General features: G+C 52.7%; 1 pseudogene; it reads right to left on the reverse strand.

Annotated features, from left to right (window-relative positions):
* Positions 1–4,365: 4,365 nt before the first annotated feature.
* Positions 4,366–5,278, reverse strand: LOC125940853 (uncharacterized; annotated as a pseudogene).
* Positions 5,279–17,782: the final 12,504 nt, after the last annotated feature.

Below are 17,782 nucleotides of genomic sequence, written 5' to 3' on the forward strand. Positions count from 1 at the left end.
GTTCTTGGAGCATTTGACGCAACGGAGGAGCCAAGGACGGTGTAGGTCCGGGGACAGCGGTGAGTAGGGATAGCTGGCGGGCGACTTCGGAGCGTATAAATTCCTTGATTTCGCCGAGCAGATAGTCGTTGTTAGTGACAGCGGCTAAACTTGCAACGGAAGCATCGGGAACTGAAGAACGTCGAGTGAGCAGACGTTGCCGCCTGAGTTCGTCGTAACTCTGACAAAGTTCAGCGACCTCGACCACGGTCCGCGGGCTTTTCGAGAGGAGCATTTGGAATGCGTCGTCTTCGATTCCCTTCATCACGTGACGGATCTTGTCAGACTCAGTCATCGATGGATCGACGCGCTTACAAAGGTCTACAACATCTTCTATGTACTTGGTGAAGTTCTCACCGGGTTGCTGCGAACGGCTGCGCAAGCGCTCTTCGGCACGGAGCTTCCGCACCTCAGGGCGATCGAACACTTGCGTAATGCGCGCCTTGAAATCGGACCAGGTGCGAAGGTTGGATTCGTGGTTGTGGTACCACACGCTAGCGACACCCGTAAGATAGAAGTTGGCGTAGCTGAGCTTCGTAGCATCGTCCCATTTATTGGGGGCACTCACACGCTCGTAGATCGAGAGCCAATCTTCGACGTCGTATTCGTCGGAGCCGTTGAAGATGGGAGGATCGCGTTGACGCACGGGGCCAGGACAAATCAATGTTGGCGGTGCCGGAGGTGTTGTTTGGCTGGCGTCGTCAGGCATGATGGCCGGCAGCGTCCGATTGCGTAGTTCCAGGGTTGGGGAAGTAGAACCCAGCACAGCTCCACCAAATATGTAATGGGGTTTATTGCCGACTCAGAAACGCGACCGTCTCAGTTGAGCGTCGGACACCGAGAGCGCGAGCCCGTCTTCGTCGGCGGGCCGATGATGATAGTGCGTCCACAGGGCGCGCCAGTCACACAGGGCGCCAGTCTTCTTCGCTACAAATATTATTTCACCTTCTGGGGTACGAAAGCTTTTGACGCTGACTATACGTTCTGAAGGCGAGGTTGCCTTTAGCTTATTCGTGATGACAAGCGCCGAGCTCTTGATGATGGAATATTGGAGCGTAGAATTGTAGAACTTGTGCAAGCTCAGACGACTTCACGACGCAAACCTAGTGATAGAAGCTCAGGAGGAGGAATAAACATTTATTGCAGAACCAGCACTTTATGATGGCCGGGCCTAAGCCGCCCATGAGGGGACGTCGAGGGCTTGTCTCGTTGCCGCCTCACGCGCGTGCTGGGTCGCCCAGGTTTGGTCGTCGAGGTCGGAGCTGCGCAGAGCCTCACGCAACCTCCACAAGAGGGTCGTGGCGTTAATTTGTGTGTACTATGCTGGGAACTCCCACAGCATATGCGGAAGCGTAGCCGGGTGAGTGCCACAGCACCGGCAGTGGTGGGTACTGGAAACTTCAGGGAATATAAGGTGGAGGCGGGCGGGTGAAGAGTCCGTATTTGTTTGTAGCAGACGCAGGGTAGTAGCCTGCGCCCAGCTGAATTTGGGGTGAGGTGGGGGAAAGATCGGCAGAGCCTGCGTTTTGTTTATTAACACTGATACACGAATAGTCAGAGTAAATGAATGTTACTGTCCGATTCTGGACAGACTCTAGTGTAATGCATACGTTCTATATCACTGTAGGTTCCATACTAATTCCATACTACGCATTCCTATTCGAATGTTGGCCTGTCTTAAGCCTACTGAGTCTTAAGTAATCAAAATAGGTAGGCATTTGCTTCTTGGGATGTAGCCAAGGCCTTGGTAGATGTGATTAGTAATGCGGTATATGTGAGTAGGCTGACTGGGATTATTACTATGACTGAGTACTACCTACGTAAACTTCACGGTGGAAATTACAGAGCCCTTTATTGTATATATATTGAAGTCATCTGAGAGTGTCCCTGCTAAAAAGTTATAAGTTTAATAATACGAGGACTGATTAGCCTTCTCTTAAGCTGTTTTATAGAAAAATACCATGTACGACGTTCTATTGTGGTTTAAATTGCAACGTTATCAGCGCTTCCAAAAGAAAGTGACTGTACATGTCCATCTTTCTCGGGCGTTCATGTCACCTAGGTACCACCGCCTGACTCATGACCTTCATATTTTTAAATCTGCCCCGATGATGTAAGTTACGTTGCGGAACAAAAATAAATACCCTTTCTAAAGAATGGTGCCATGAGAGCTTCCCGACAAAGCGCAGTACGTTGGCGCAAGTCGTCATTTGTGATTACGATAAGAGCGACAGCCCGTGGTTAAAAATGACTTTTCACTCCCCGGTTTTCCTCGTTTGCTCAAGGACGCGACTAACCCGTAGAAGGGTAATCCCTCCCTTCGCATGATGCCTGCGACCTTTCTGGTTCCGGACAAGCGCGTTGTTTGTGTATATTTCAGGCGCTTGGCATCGAAAGGCTTAAACCTTTAAACAGCGAAAGGCTGTCACAGTCACTTCGGTACCTGAACGGAAAGCGCGGACAATCAGTCCACTTTCACCTCACGCGCTCTAAACCAAGACATATTTGCGAGAAAGGGGCTCCTATATTAGCGATAGCGAGAAATGTAACCGCAAATTACACCTCATTATCCCGATGTGTTTAAGAGCCGTAGTCTGCGGCCTGTATTCCGTATTACAACAAAAAATATAGTTTTTGCAGTGTCAGTAACCTAAACATAAAACAGGAAATTGAACTCATCACATCAACTATCATATATCATTGATTGAAAGAAATAAAACTAAAAGTGTACTTCATAATACTCGCAATGCAAACTTTGATGCATGTGATTCATTTCAATTTCCTATCTGTTCCAGGGTAGAAATATGCTGTTCAGTTGGCAAACACAGATCTGAAACTGTAGTTCATAATACTCGCAATGCGAACTTTGATGCATGTGATTCATTTAAATTTCCTATCTGTTCCAGGGTAGAAATATGCTGTTCAGTTGGCAAAGACAGATTATTTTGGAAAATTTGATAAGAAGTTTTGCCTCCACCATATATATGTTCCTATTGGTCATGCACATTTCTCTCTATCAAATATATGGTAGAAACATCACGAAGTCGAATTAATTGTGTGTCATTTAAAAGTTAAACTGGCTTCTCCACATAGGGGAAATGCCGTAGGAATTTGAGAATGTAATAATACACAATCATTTGGTTGCATAAACTTCCTGGCTATAGGCATGTAATGAAAAGCTGAAATGTATTACACAGCTTTTTCTTTTCGCAGCAATTTAATCCACTGCATTTATAAAGCAATGTACGTTTTCTTTGCGCGCGAGTCCAAAAACAAATAGCAACTTATCTACTAAAGCGATATAAGTTTCAAGAGCTCGTAATTAGGTTGTCATTTGAGCAAATAAGACGAGAGACTTTTATGCGCAGACAAAATAAGCGGCTGAGAGGGACAACTGACTAGTTATTTCAGAAGAATAACTGAGTTTAGCTATGTAGTGTTAAACTATGCAGTTTTAAATAATGCACATATTTTATACATCGCCGGATAGGGGCCATTGGAGATCGCTGGGCGAGGCCTTCGTCCTGCCATGGACATAAATATAGTCTGATGATGATGATGAAACTTTGCCGGAGGTTATCACCCCTCATCCAAGAAATATTTTTTACAGTTTAATAATTTATTTTTGCGCCGTCAGCATTCGAAGGCATTACGGAAGGAAGTGGGTTGAGCAGGCTTTTTTAATCATATTGTTACGGGGGTGTGTAGAAGGCGTTTATTGCAGAGAGCCGTAGGGCAAGTGGGTGCCGATACTACACGTCGTCCTTCTCTTCCTCGCTGCTCTCCTAATGTTGTTGCTGCTGATGCTGCCGCTCCACTACCTTTGACGCACTGTAACATGGCTCCTCTCGCAGACGAAGCCCTCCGGGCGAGTGGTCAGTGGGGCTTTCGTTGAATAAACGGCTTCAGGCGGGCTACATGCGTGATGTCGGTCCTGGATGACCGTCTCCCACTGGAAGTGAGGCGCGCAATTCTATAATTCACCTCGCTGAGACGTTCAAGCACAATAAACGGTCCACCATAGTCAGCGAGCAGTTTTTGACATAGACCGCGTTTACGCACGGGAGTCCATAGCCACACGAGGTCACCCGGTTCGTAAGTGACTTGCCGATGTCGACTATCGTATCGGGATTTGTACTGCTTTTGCGAAGCTAGAGTACGTAATCGAGCGATGCGCCGAGCCTCCTCTGCTCGGCAGAGAGTTTCCGCGATACAAGCGTCGTCGTGACTGCCAAAAGGGAAGATCGTGTCCAAAGTGTACCTCGGCGGACGAGCGTAGAGCAGGAAAAACGGACTGTATCCAGTGGTCTCATGTTGCGCGTGTGGTGGGAGGGTTCGAGCCGAGGCGGCCGAGGAGGCAGGCTGAAGCCCGAGGGCCGCGGAGTAAAGACACACGCTCCGAGTCCCCAGCAGAAGTGCCCCCGTTTATTCACAGCACAGCCTTTATATGCTACATCCTATAGAGGGCGCCTCATAATCGGCTTAGCACTCGCGCCCTCTACATCCCCCCTTTTGGGAAAGTAACAGAAAGCAACCCCTTGCTCTCAGGTATACAACGTAATGACAAATGTCTCATGGCACGTTCTACAAGTTCAGCCGCACCGGTGGCCTAACACAACGTCCAGACCGAGTGCGTACAACTGACCCAGGCGGTCTTGAGGGAGTAGCCGGGGCAACCGGTGGCGATGCAACTGGTAGAGGAGTAAGTGCCCTGGGAGTTGGACTGCTGCACACAGGCTCTGGGCGAGTTGGAGTCTGTGGCAGGCTTTCAGATCCTCGTGTCCGTGGACTGGAGCTGCCGAGGTCTAGACCACCTGATGACGGAGACTGCTGCGGAACCAGATGTCTCCGGTTGCGGACGAGAGCACCTGCATCCGTCTGGACCACGTAGGAGCGTGGACGCTGCGCTGGGCTAAGAACAGTGCCAGCACAATCTGTGTCGCGAATCCACACTCTCTCTCCCTCCTCCAGGGGCCGCAAATCTTGTGCAGCATGTCGACGGTCAAAATCTTGACGCTGGCGACGTCGTTGGGTAGTGTCACGCCGGTGGAAGTCGGCAGCGTTAGGTGGTTCTGGAAGCAACGCGGCCATGGGGACCGGAAGGCGAGTCCTGAGGCTGCGCCCCATGAGCAGCTGAGCAGGGCTGTACCCGGTCACGCCAGGTGCGTTGCGGTATGCCAAGAGGGCCAAAGGCCAGTCCGGAGACTTCTTGAAGAGTTCCTTAACCGTCCGCACCATACGCTCGACTTCCCCATTAGACTGCGGGTACCTGGGACTGCTGGTGACGTGGGAGAATCCGTAGCTCTGGGCGAAGACGCGGAATTCTGCCGACGAAAATTGAGGCCCATTATCGCTGACGAGGGTCTCTGGGATCCCATGCCTTGCGAAGACACTTTTGATGATGGAGATCACCGCTGTAGACGTCGTCGAGCGAAGGGACAGCACTTCAGGGTACCTCGAGTAGTAATCTACGAGGAGAAGGTAGTCGGCTTCTTCGTGATGAAATATGTCCACCCCGACTCGCTCCCAGGGACGGCTAGGCGTCACGGTAGGCAGCAGTGGCTCTGCTCGCTGGACCCGCGTGGTAGCACAGTTGGGACAGTTCTCCACCATTGTCTTGATCTGACTCCCCATGGTCGGCCACCAGACAGCTCCCCTGGCGATGGCGCGGCAACGGTTCACTCCGAGGTGTCCGTCATGGATGAGGGAGAGGACGTGCTTCCGCAGAGAAGCGGGCACCAGCAGGCGTCCACCGCAGAGGAGAAGGCCGTCACCAATACTGAACTCGGCCCGATGAGCCCAGAACTGAGCCATGCTGAGAGGCAGATTCTCTTTCCTAGGCCACCCTTGCTCACAGTACAACTTGAGCTGCGCGCACTCCCCATCTGCAGCCTGGTGAGCTCGGAAGTCGTCGAGGAGGACTGCAAATGTAGGAGGGATAGCACGGAGTGCTTCTTGAACGTACAGCTCCACCTTGTCAACAGCTGGAGTCGCTGGCAGCTGGACGACTGGGTCCCTTGAGAGTGCATCTGCGGTGGCCAGCTGTTTCCCAGGAACGTACTTGACATCAAACTGGTACTGGAGAAGGCGGATGCGGAAGCGCTGGATTCGTGGTGGCATGAGATCGAGATCCGCGGTTCCTAGGAGCTGTACTAACGGCTTATGGTCGGTCTCGAGGGTGAAACGAAGACCCCGAAGAAACTCGTCGAATCGGTTGATGGCCCAGGTGGCAGCCAGTGCCTCCTTTTCGATCTGGCTGTACCTCCGTTCCGTTTCAGTCAGCGCTCGAGAGGCGTATGCAACTGGTCGGCGCTCCCCTGATGGCTGGTCTTGAAGGAGGACAGCACCCAACCCGAAGGAACTGGCATCTGCGGAGACTGTCGTCAACAGTGCAGGGTTGTACCTTGCGAGGCAGATGTCCGACGACAGCATGCTCTTGAGCTTTTCAAATGCTGAAGCCTGCGCTGGTCCCCATGTCCAGGCTGCAAGCTTGTTCAGGAGACTTCTGATTGGCGCAGTCGTTTGAGAGAGGCCCGGGAGGAAGCGACCGACATGGTTGAGCATACCGAGAAAACGTTGGACACCATGAACGTCCTGAGGAGCTGGCATGCGCTGAATGGCGGCCACTTTCTCTGGATCCGGAGTGATGCCATTGGCACCGACGACAACGCCAAGGAACCGCACGCTGGACACGCCGAAAGTGCACTTGGCAGCGTTGAGGGTGACCCCCGCTTGTTGGAGGCGACCAAGGACTGCCTGGAGGCGTTGGTCGTGTTCTTCTGTGGTGCGGCCAAACACAAGGATGTCATCCATAAGGTTAACAACACCAGCCAACCCTTCCAGCAGGCGAGACATCTGACGCTGGAAGTATTCCGGGGCCGATGTTATGCCGAATGGGAGGCGGCAGTAGCAATACCTGCCAAACGGAGTGATGAAAGTCGTGTACTTCTGGGAGTCGCGCGCCAGGCGTACTTGGTGGAAGCCTGAAGTTGCGTCCAACTTCGAGAAAACGCGTGCGTCACCGAGAAGTCCGAGGGTTTGGTCGACGGTCGGGAGTACGTGGCGTTCACGCAGAACGACTTGGTTGAGTTTGGTCAAATCAACGCACAGGCGGTAACCCCCCGCTGGCTTCGGGACGACGACAAGTCCCGCGCACCAGTCCGTCGGTTCGTCGACGCACCGGATCACGCCCTCCTGCTCCATCTTGTCGAGCTCCTTTTTGACTACGTCTCGTAGCGGTATCGGGATACGCCGGGCTGTGCTGAGGGCATACGGTACCGCGTCAGGCTTGATACGTATCGTGTACTCTTCCGGAAACGTGCCCAGGCCGGTGAAAAGGGCTGGAGGGACTTCACGAGGTGGTGCGTCCGGCAGAGCTGGTGCGACGGCGCCGACAAACTTGACGACCCCAAGGGCAACGATAGCGGGATAGCCGAGAAGTGGCTGCTCTTGTCCCGCAACGACGTAGAGGCGCTCGTTGACTTGCCTGCCTCTCCAAGACAGCGCCGCGTCGAAGGTGCCGAGAAGCTTCAGGGCTTGTTTCCCGGGTCCGAAAAGTTCTTCGCCTCGCGGCTTATCGAGGACGGCTGGGCAGCCGGGAAACGTGCGCGGAACCACCGAGACGTCGGCTCCAGAGTCCACTTTGAAGACGAGAGGGTTCCCGTTGACACGCACCTCAACGTACCGCCCGTTGCGGGCCACCGCCGCGACGGAGTGGAGCTCGACGGATCCGAGGCGCTTCCCTGAGCGACATACCGCCGCGAAGTGGCCTCGCTTCTTGCAGTGGTTACAGACCGCTTTGGCCGCTGGACAGTCAGACCGTCGGTGAAACTCGTGACCGCAAAATCCGCATTGCCTACTTAGGCCTAGGCCGCATTTCAAAGCCTCGCCAGCTCTGTTGCTCGAGTGCGAACCGTCGGGTCGGTCACGTGACGCAAAGTCAGCAAAGTTGCCAGAGTCCCGTCTATTGCGTCGTCCGCGTGCACGCTGCGCGGGTTTACGCGAAGTCGCCGCGTCCACGTGAGCTGCCGTAAGCGGTTGCCCAGCGGTGAGGGACAGGCGTTGTCTTTCGCGTTCGGCGTCTTCGTGCTGACGAGCTTGCACGAGTGCGTCGTCCAGGGAAAGGCTCGGAGTGCGGCACAGCTTGTCTGAAAGGCGAGAATCCGCCAAACCCACGACGAAACGGTCGCGAACAAGACGCTCTTCAACGGCAGGTGACGGGTAGTTACACTTGCGTACCATGTTCCGAAGGGCCGTGAAGAAACTGTCGACGGTTTCGCCTGGCTCTTGCGTCCGCTTGTGGAACCGAGAGCTCTCGTACACCTCGTTTACGGGGTGCACGAAGTAGCTTGTGAGCCGCCGGGTGACTTCCGCGTAGGACTTGTACGCTTCTTCATCGGACATGAGAGAACTGAGGACAATGCGTGCACGGGGGCCCATACAGTAGAGGAGAGTCCTAACCCTCGTCTCGTCCGGGGCTGCGTGCATGCCGGTGGCGAAGGCATAGTCCTCAAATTGCCGTAACCAGGGCAGCCACTCGCCGACATCGTCGAAGGGGAACGGAGCGGGACTCCGGAGACTGGCGGCAGCGAGAGCAGGAACTGGAGCGTCTTTGTTAGCCATGGCAAGTCGCGGGAACCACGCATCCCACTTCTGACACCATGTGGTGGGAGGGTTCGAGCCGAGGCGGCCGAGGAGGCAGGCTGAAGCCCGAGGGCCGCGGAGTAAAGACACACGCTCCGAGTCCCCAGCAGAAGTGCCCCCGTTTATTCACAGCACAGCCTTTATATGCTACATCCTATAGAGGGCGCCTCATAATCGGCTTAGCACTCGCGCCCTCTACAGCGCGGTGTTGTATGCGTATGTGACGAACGGCAATACTTCGTCCCAGTTCTTGTGGTCCGAGCTTACGTACATGGAAATCATGTTCACAAGTGTTCTGTTCGTGCGTTCTGTCAGCCCATTAGTTTGCGGGTGGTAAGGCGTTGAGTGTCGCAGGTTGGAGGCGCACAAACGTAGAAGTTCTTCAACAACATCAGCTGTGAACTGACGGCCACGGTCGCTAATGATCACTCGAGGTGGACCATGCCGAAGTATAATGCAATGTAGCATAAACTGGGAAACCTCGCCTGCAGTTGCAGAGGGTAGTGCTGCCGTCTCGCAGAACCGAGTCAGGTAGTCGGCACATACTATGATCCAGCGGTTGCCTGTGGAAGAACGTGGGAACGGTCCTATGAGATCAATGCCGACTTGCTCAAAGGGGGAACTGGGTGGCACCACAGGCTGTAAGAAACCGGCTGGAGCTGCAGTAGGTCTCTTGTGACTTTGACACTCGGCGCAAGTGGCTACGTATGTCTCCGTGGTCTTGCGCATTTGAGGCCAGTAAAACCTTTCTTTGGCTCGATGGAGTGTCCGCGTGGAGCCTAAATGACCTGAAGTTGGATCATCGTGCACGACGCGCAAAACAGAAGAGCGGAGGGCTTCTGGCACCACCAGAAGAAACGGTGCACCTATCGCGGAAAAATTCTTCTTATACAACAGTCCATCCCGAACACAAAAACTACATGATGTCGACTCTTTCGCTGCAGAGAAAAGTGGCTCTAAACTCGGGTCATCACGTTGCTCTCTTGCGAAGGTTGTGGCATCTGGGAAATCACGGTGTACGGATGCGATGAGGTGGTCGAAACTTTCGGCGTCGCATTCCGTTGTACTAAGAGGCATCCGGGAAAGGCAATCGGCATCAGCATGTCGTCGGCCGCTCTTGTAGGATACAGTGAAGCTGTACTCTTGCAGACGCAGGGCCCATCGTGCAAGGCGTCCAGATGGATCGCGAAGATTCACGAGCCAGCACAAAGAATGATGGTCTGTGACGATCGTAAAGTGACGCCCATACAGGTACGACCGAAATCGCTGCACCGCAAAAATGACAGCAAGACATTCCTGCTCAGTCACCGTGTAGTTACGCTCGGGTTTGCTTAATGACCGACTTGCGTAGGCGATGACGTGCTCTTTGTCATCCACGCGCTGAATCAGAACAGCACCAAGACCTACACCACTCGCATCTGTGTGGACTTCTGTTGGCGCGGAAGGATTGAAGTGTCGGAGGATTGGTCGCGACGTCAGCAGAAACTTCAGCTGTCGAAAGGAAGCAGAACAATCAGGCGTCCACTCGAAAGCGGCGTTCTTGTGCAGGAGGCTGGTCAAGGGATAAGCGACGTCAGCAAATCGAGGAATGAACCGTCGAAAATAGGAGCAGAGTCCTAAAAAGCTGCGAAGTTGTTTGACGGACTGAGGTGGTTCAAACGCTTCAACAGCCTCTGTCTTCGCAGGGTCAGGCCTGACGCCGTCTTTGTCCACAAGATGTCCCAACACCAAGGCTTGGCGCTCACCAAAATGACACTTTTTAGAGTTGAGCACAAGACAAGCCTTCTGTATGCAGCTGAGTACAATACCAAGGCGCGTGTTGTGCTCGTGAAATGTGCGTCCAAAAATAATAACATCGTCGAGGTAGCACATGCATATTTCCCACTTTAGACCTCGCAGAATAGTATCCATGAATCGTTCGAAGGTGGCGGGTGCGTTGCACAAGCCGAACGGCATGACATTGAATTCAAAAAGTCCATCGGGTGTTACGAACGCTGTTTTTTCCTTATCCTCGGTATGCATCGGGATTTGCCAGTAGCCGGATCTCAAGTCTACAGAAGAAAAGTAAGAAGCCGAATGAAGGCAGTCTAAGGCATCATCTATACGCGGAAGTGGGTAGACATCTTTCTTGGTAACATTGTTTAGCCGCCGATAATCAACACAAAATCGCCAACTGCCATCTTTCTTTTTAACGAGGATGACAGGTGCAGCCCAGGGACTCGCGGACTCCTGAATTATCCCTCTGTTCAGCATTTCCTGAACTTGCTCGCCAATTATCTTGCGCTCAGTCGGGGATACTCTGTACGGCTTCTGTCGTATAGGGTGCGCTGATCCGGTATTTATACGATGGCGTACTCGAGATGTCGGAATTTGGGACGTCGTGTCAGTCTGCGAAAAGTCAAACACTTGCGAGTGCTTGGATAGAACAGCCAGTAACGTGTAGCGCTCACTCGTGCTAAGCGACTTGCTCACCAACTGAAGTAGTTTCGAGTCCGATGGGCAGGGATCGAGGGACTCGTCTGCAGCTCCGAGTACAGCCAGTAACGCCGGTGTCTCTTCTTTGAAGAGAGCGAGCTTCATGCCAGAAGGGAGAAGTATGGGCTGGGCCGCATAGTTCATTGCCCATAATCCAGAGTGTCCTTCAACTACCGATACTAAACAATGCGGAACCAAAACGTTCTTCTTTACACAGGCCGAATGAAGCGGCTCCGTCGCGGCATCAAATGTGGCGGGGTTGGCACCAAAGCAAATGACCGGAACGCATACAGCGCATAGTGGGGGAATGACGATGTCCTCCGAAACACAAAAGGCACCTTCTTCACGTGGCGAGTTCTCCATGAGTCCTGTTATAACCTCGCGTTGTACCGAAAGCTCCCCACTTCGACAGTCAACGGTTGCACCACACTCCTGCAAGAAATCGATGCCTAAAATAACATCATGCGTGGATCGAGGAATAACGGCGAATTCAGTGGTAAATACTTTGCCACACAAACACACATCCGCAGTACAAACACCAATCGGGCACAGCGTGTCACCACTAACACTACGAAACGTGGAAATATTGTTCCACGAAAACATCACTTTTTGTCCCAGTAGGGCTTTAAAATTTAAGCTCATCACGGAAATTGTTGCCCCAGTATCCACAAGAGCCATTGTAGGTATATCGTCAACAAGCACGTGCACTTTGTTTTTCAGCATGAAAACTGGCGGAGGAATGTCGGTTGGCAGCGAACGGTATCCAGCGACCTCACCCCCATCGGCCGCACTGCCTAGTTTTCCGGTGGTGGGGATAGCCGGCGACGCCGCGGCGATGGAGACCGCCGAGTACGTGGAGCAGGCGGTGGCGTTAAGCTGCGATCGGAGGCTGGTGACGGGTTCCGGAAGCTACCTTGGCGAATTCCATGATTGGTTGGCGGGCGTGGAGGCCATGACGCGGAAAAGGGTCGATAATTTGACTGGTACGTCGCTCGTGAAGGTTCTCGGAAAGGTCGGCGGCGGTCGCAAAACCTGGCGATGTGGCCAGGGACCCCGCAACTATAGCACACACGAGGAGGCCGAAATTCACGGTGCTGCTCAAAGCCTTCATTTCCGCCACCGAGCATGGGGTATCGGTCATGATCGTCGTATTCTCTGTACCCCGAATAAGTGGTACGGTACCGCTGCGCCGGATAAGAAGTGGGGTGCTGCTGCTCGTTGTTGAAGCGTGGCCGGTTGGTGGGTGCAGACGGAAGCACAGCTCTATAATCGTCCACGTTCGCCGCATTAATAGAGGGTTGCCACGACGTAGCTGGTAGTCCGGGTTCGTTGCCTCGTGAGTCGCCGCTACCATAACGGCCGATTTCGTGGCACCGGAGGAGCTCTTCCCGAACTATCTGTCGTATTGTAGACGAGAGATCGGATGGTGTGCTCGCGTCAACGCAGGCCAATGTCGGCACATTAGCCAAACGGCCAAATTTCGGTGCCACGCGACGCATCTTCAGTGCTTCAAACGTGCGACAATGTTGGATGACGTCGGCCACAGATGTCAGGTTTTCTTTAGCAATCAAGAACTGATATACATCTTCAGCTATGCCCTTGAGAAGATGACCCACCTTATCTTCATCAGACATGCTTGAATCCACGAGTCTACATAGCTTGAGGACCTCTTCTATGTACATGGTACATGTCTCGCCAGAGAGTTGGGCCCTTTGGGACAGAGTCTGTTCAGCTCGCTTCTTCCTCGCTGCGGAATCCCCAAAGCACCTTTTCAGTTCTTGGACAAATGTATCCCAGGTCGTAAGCGTGTTCTCGTGGTTGTCGTACCACATGAGAGCAGTGTTCGTGAGCGAGAACACAACATTTGACAGCTGAGAGGTGGAGTCCCAGCCGTTATGTTTGCTCACCCGTCGGTACTGCTTCAACCACTCGTCCACATCCTCACCGCCAGTCCCGGCAAAGCTGGGTGGCTCCTTGTACGGTTGCGAAGAGCCCGTCGGTCTCGGAGCTTCAGTTTCTCGGGACATGCCTGCTGTTGAGGATGGTGGAAGTCCCGCCAGTCGACGGCTGCAACGAGGTTCAGGGGGTAGCGATTCCGTCGTTGGGTGCTTAGATACCCAGCACCTTCCACCACTCTGTTACGGGGGTGTGTAGAAGGCGTTTATTGCAGAGAGCCGTAGGGCAAGTGGGTGCCGATACTACACGTCGTCCTTCTCTTCCTCGCTGCTCTCCTAATGTTGTTGCTGCTGATGCTGCCGCTCCACTACCTTTGACGCACTGTAACAATATAATTTACCTGGTGGTACGTGGAAGAAACTTCAGTGCGCACCAGGAAGGCAGCGTTACAATTATACCGTATTACCTGACCTTACAAAGAATTTAAAAGGAACATAGTAAGTAATTAACAAATTCAGATTACACAAAGTACACTAGTTGATGTTGCGTGAAACTTGCGTTTATTAGTACTCTTTAGGATTTCTTTGGGGAGGCGATACCATTCAAGGGCTGTGCGAGGACAGAAAGAGCTGAAGGAAGTTAATGCGACTAAATCTGATACGTATTTTGTACAGCTGATCAATACGATGCCATATATGTGGTGACGGAGTTACAGTCTTACGCGGATATATCAAGCCAACTTATAACGAATTATTCTGTATATCGAACAGCTGTAAAATCCCCTTCAAAATTCCATGCAAATGTATCGGGCTGGTGCACACGTATAAAGAACGCTCGTTCACCAGCACATTCGATATATCGAAGGCGGCGCCACGCAGAAGACCTCATAGTGCACGTCTTTGTACACTTTGAGGTTTTCTGGCACCTAGAGGTGGAGAAGAGATAGTGTAGTCAGTTGAGCCCTGTCAGCCTGTTCGGCTAGCCCTCATACTACCTCGGACGTCAACATTCCTTCTATCCGAGTTTCGAGGTGTCGTCGTGTGGACTGAGTGCCTATTCACGAGTATATTTTCCGCAAGCGATGGCCGCTACAAGTGTAAAGAAAAGAATCAGCTTTGACTTTTCAATGAAGTTGAAATTGAACCCGCAATTTTTTTTGCGGTTAAATAAAGTGTGCTTGCTTTCTTCCCGCGAGTTGCGTGCAGTAAGTTAGCGGCTCTCGGATGCACTAATCGGTAAGCGACCGTTTACATGAGAGCATATTATTTTATATATCGAATTACCTATATAACGAACTTCTTGTGATCCCCTTCAGATTCGATATATATTTGCATATTGCAAATTCAAATACAAGTTCATGTTTAGTTTTATTTGGGGTTAGTGTAGCTATTCGATCATAAGTTGAACATATAAAACGAGTGGAGTAATTTCGAGTTCCAATGAGGTAATAAATACAATAGAATTTCACACATTGAATGTATACTCAAATTTTGTTCCTATTAGTGTTTTCTATAGTAGTAACATGAGAGAGGTGACGGTGACAAGAACTTTTATTGGTCCTGAGAAACTGGCCAGGTGGAGCCTAAGGCTCCCTCAGGTCAAGTCGGTGGCTCCGCCCACGATGGCACCGGGAGGCGAAATGCCGTTGCGATGTCGTGGGCCCTCTGGACTGCCTGGAGTTGGATGTGGTGGTGGTCGCTTCTTAGGAACTCTTCCCACTGTTCCTTTGTGGAAAGGATAGAGTTTTCTATGGCTGGGCACAGCCAGAGCATATGATCGAAAGAGCATGAATCGGCTCCGCATTTGGGGCACCACTGCGGGAAGTGTGGCTCTATCCTGCTAAGGGAACGAGGAGTGGGGTACGTGCGGGTTTGTAACATTCTGAGCATGCTAGCTTGTGGCTTATTTAGTTTTGGGTGAGGAGGAGAGAACCACCTCCTTTCCAAGTGGTAGTGTGAGACGATTTCGTGAAAGGTGCACAATGGGTCTTTCTGGATGCAAGCCTCGTTACGAGAAGAGCCGTTGACGGCTGCGCGGGTCGTGAAATCGCGCGCCAGCCGGTGAGCCCGTTCGTTGGGGTTGCAGCCGTGCGGTTGGATCGAGTCTCCCAGGTGGGCCGGGAAACATTAAATGTGGAAATATGCTTCCGTGCCGATTTAACATGAGAGAGGATGGTGGCATTATAAGTGTACAGGAGCCAATAACCCAACGTTCGATCCGGATTGTTACTAATGTCGATATGCCAAGTAAGATTAGCGGTAATAGGTTGACCAGGTAAGATTAGCGGTACTATGAACACGTGAATACTTTTATGAATATACAGGCTGTAACTCCGTGTTGTTAAGTACGTCGAAGCCCTGTTTTGAATGGGGGTTCCTGAGATATGATGTTGCTGCTACGTCTCGTGTGCCGCAAGGCTCCGTGTTGGGGTCAATTCCTTTCCATTTTTTTAATGCGAAAGCATTATATGCCCCATTACGCGAAAACCCGTAGTCGGCGGCGTGACCGAATGACGCTGCCAAAAATGGCTGACGGAAAAGAGTAAAAACGCGTAACAAATGCTCCAATTGCGGACAGATTTAGCAGGAAGGTTCATGTAAACAAAGTAAACTAATCCCTTTGAAAAGAAAAATAAGTAAATTTTGATCTGGGCGGGAATCGAAACCGGGCCTCCGGGGCACGGAGGAGACCTGACTTTGTCCCCTACGACCGGATCAACTCATCTTAGCCAAATAATCCTAGCTCGACTCGCAACTCCCGCCCCACCACTACTCCGAATTCTGCCGCTGCCGCGAAATGTATGCTGCCATCTACGCCTCAAGCTCTGGCGAGGCACGGCCCCGACCGTTCCAACTCTCTGCCCTACGCCATCCCAAGCTAGCCATCGACTAACATAAAATCATCCTCCATCCCCGTGGCGGCTTCAACCTTCGGACCATGAAAGGCGTTGCGCTTCGCGAAGCCATTCTGCAAGCAGCCCGCCTCAGACACCAAGAGGGCAAGCCAGACACCGTAATCATCAACACCCTCCAACACGTCGTCCTCATCAACACTCCCGATCCGCAACGCCGACACCACTACCTCGCGTTCAAGTCCGTACTCATCAAAGACACTGCCTACGACTACTCCTACCAAGCGGCCCCGGAAGACTTCGCCCACGGTGTGGTCCACGGGGCCCTCTCGCCCACTCTTACGAAGACATTCAGGATCCTCTCAATCGCGAGCAGAACCCTTCCATCCTCGACTTTAGGCGCATGGGCTCCACGGAGTCCATCATCATCCTTTTCGAACAAGACTGGGTGCCCAAGCACATCAACTACTCCTCCTTACTATATAGGTGCTACATCTTCAAAAGAATATCGAGCACTGCCTTAACTTCGGCGCACTCAGCCACCGCGCGGATGTGTGCGCGGCTCCCAAGCAACGCCGCTGCCCCGACTGCACGTGACCAAGTAGACACCCCGAGGACCACGCCTGCACACCGCTCTGCAAGACCTGCAGCAAAGCACACCTGATGGCGGACAGAACCTGCAAGGCCCGCTACCGCACCCCATATATCGCCAACCGTGCCAAGGCCATGACCTGATCCCACTCCTGGACCGGACTCGGGCAACCCCCCCTTCCAGTCGCACCAAAATCACCTGCACAGGAACCCGGCCGCCACACCAGTGAGGTGAGCTCGGCCGGCGTAGTCTCCCAGGACTCCGCCAACCTCCTCTATAAGGAAATGTTGCATGTCCGCGCACAGCTCGCCTCCCTCCACACCACCAACCAACGCCTTCAGTCGCAGCTGCATGCCTTCCCGCAGGTCCACACCCCTACCACGGCGACAATGATCTCGGCCGCCATTAAACTCCCTCCCCTACCACCTTCTCCTCCTACTCGCGAACCGCCGACCAAGAAGAGGGCCGCAACTCCCACTACCTCCTCGGCCACACCAACATCGTCCGCGGCAACCCCAGCCCTACCCCCCCCCCCCCAATTCGAACAACTCGTGGAGGCCAAAATTCAGGCCGTGGTGCAGACGGCCATCCAAGCCTTCACCCAACAATTCTGCCAATCTCACTAGACGTCTAGACGAATTTGCGCGCCAAATTGACGAGCGATTTAAGGAGCAAGAGGGCCTCCAAGCGAGAGCCTGTGCTGCCGCACGGCCTAAAAAGAAGGCCAAGCTCCACACCCTCTCTACCCCTCCGCTGCAAACTACACCCTCAGTAGTGGCTAGACCTCGCACTAGCCTCATCATCTGGCACTGGAACTGTCGATGCTTTGGCTCCAAGCGGGGGCTGGTTCACCAGTTCCTAGCTCGGGCAGAAGGCCCCGACGTGCTCGCGCTGCAAGAGCTCTCCAATCCTCTCACCCTACCAAGCTACGCGCCCATCATCCCCATTTCTCCTACATCCCCTCGGGTCGCATTCCTCGTACGCCGTGCGCTCACTACCACCTCCCACCTGCTAGACGTCCCCGAAATAGATCACCTCTTCATCGAACTCGTGCCGCAGTGCACTCGCGATACCCTCTTCATCCTTAACATATTGACCCTTTTCGCAGAGCAGTTTATTTTAGAGAAACGAGACGGCGCTCACGGTGGTGTGCCATACGTCTCATAAGTGACCGCACACGAATACAAAACAATTACCGCTTCGACCTTGCTTCTGTACGATCAGCTGTCGGAAATGCAACTGAATTTTCGGTAACACACTGTGCTCCAATCATGCTAGATTGAATC

Source organism: Dermacentor silvarum, chromosome 10, assembly GCF_013339745.2.
Source record: "Dermacentor silvarum isolate Dsil-2018 chromosome 10, BIME_Dsil_1.4, whole genome shotgun sequence".
Taxonomy (NCBI): Eukaryota; Metazoa; Arthropoda; class Arachnida; order Ixodida; family Ixodidae; genus Dermacentor; species Dermacentor silvarum.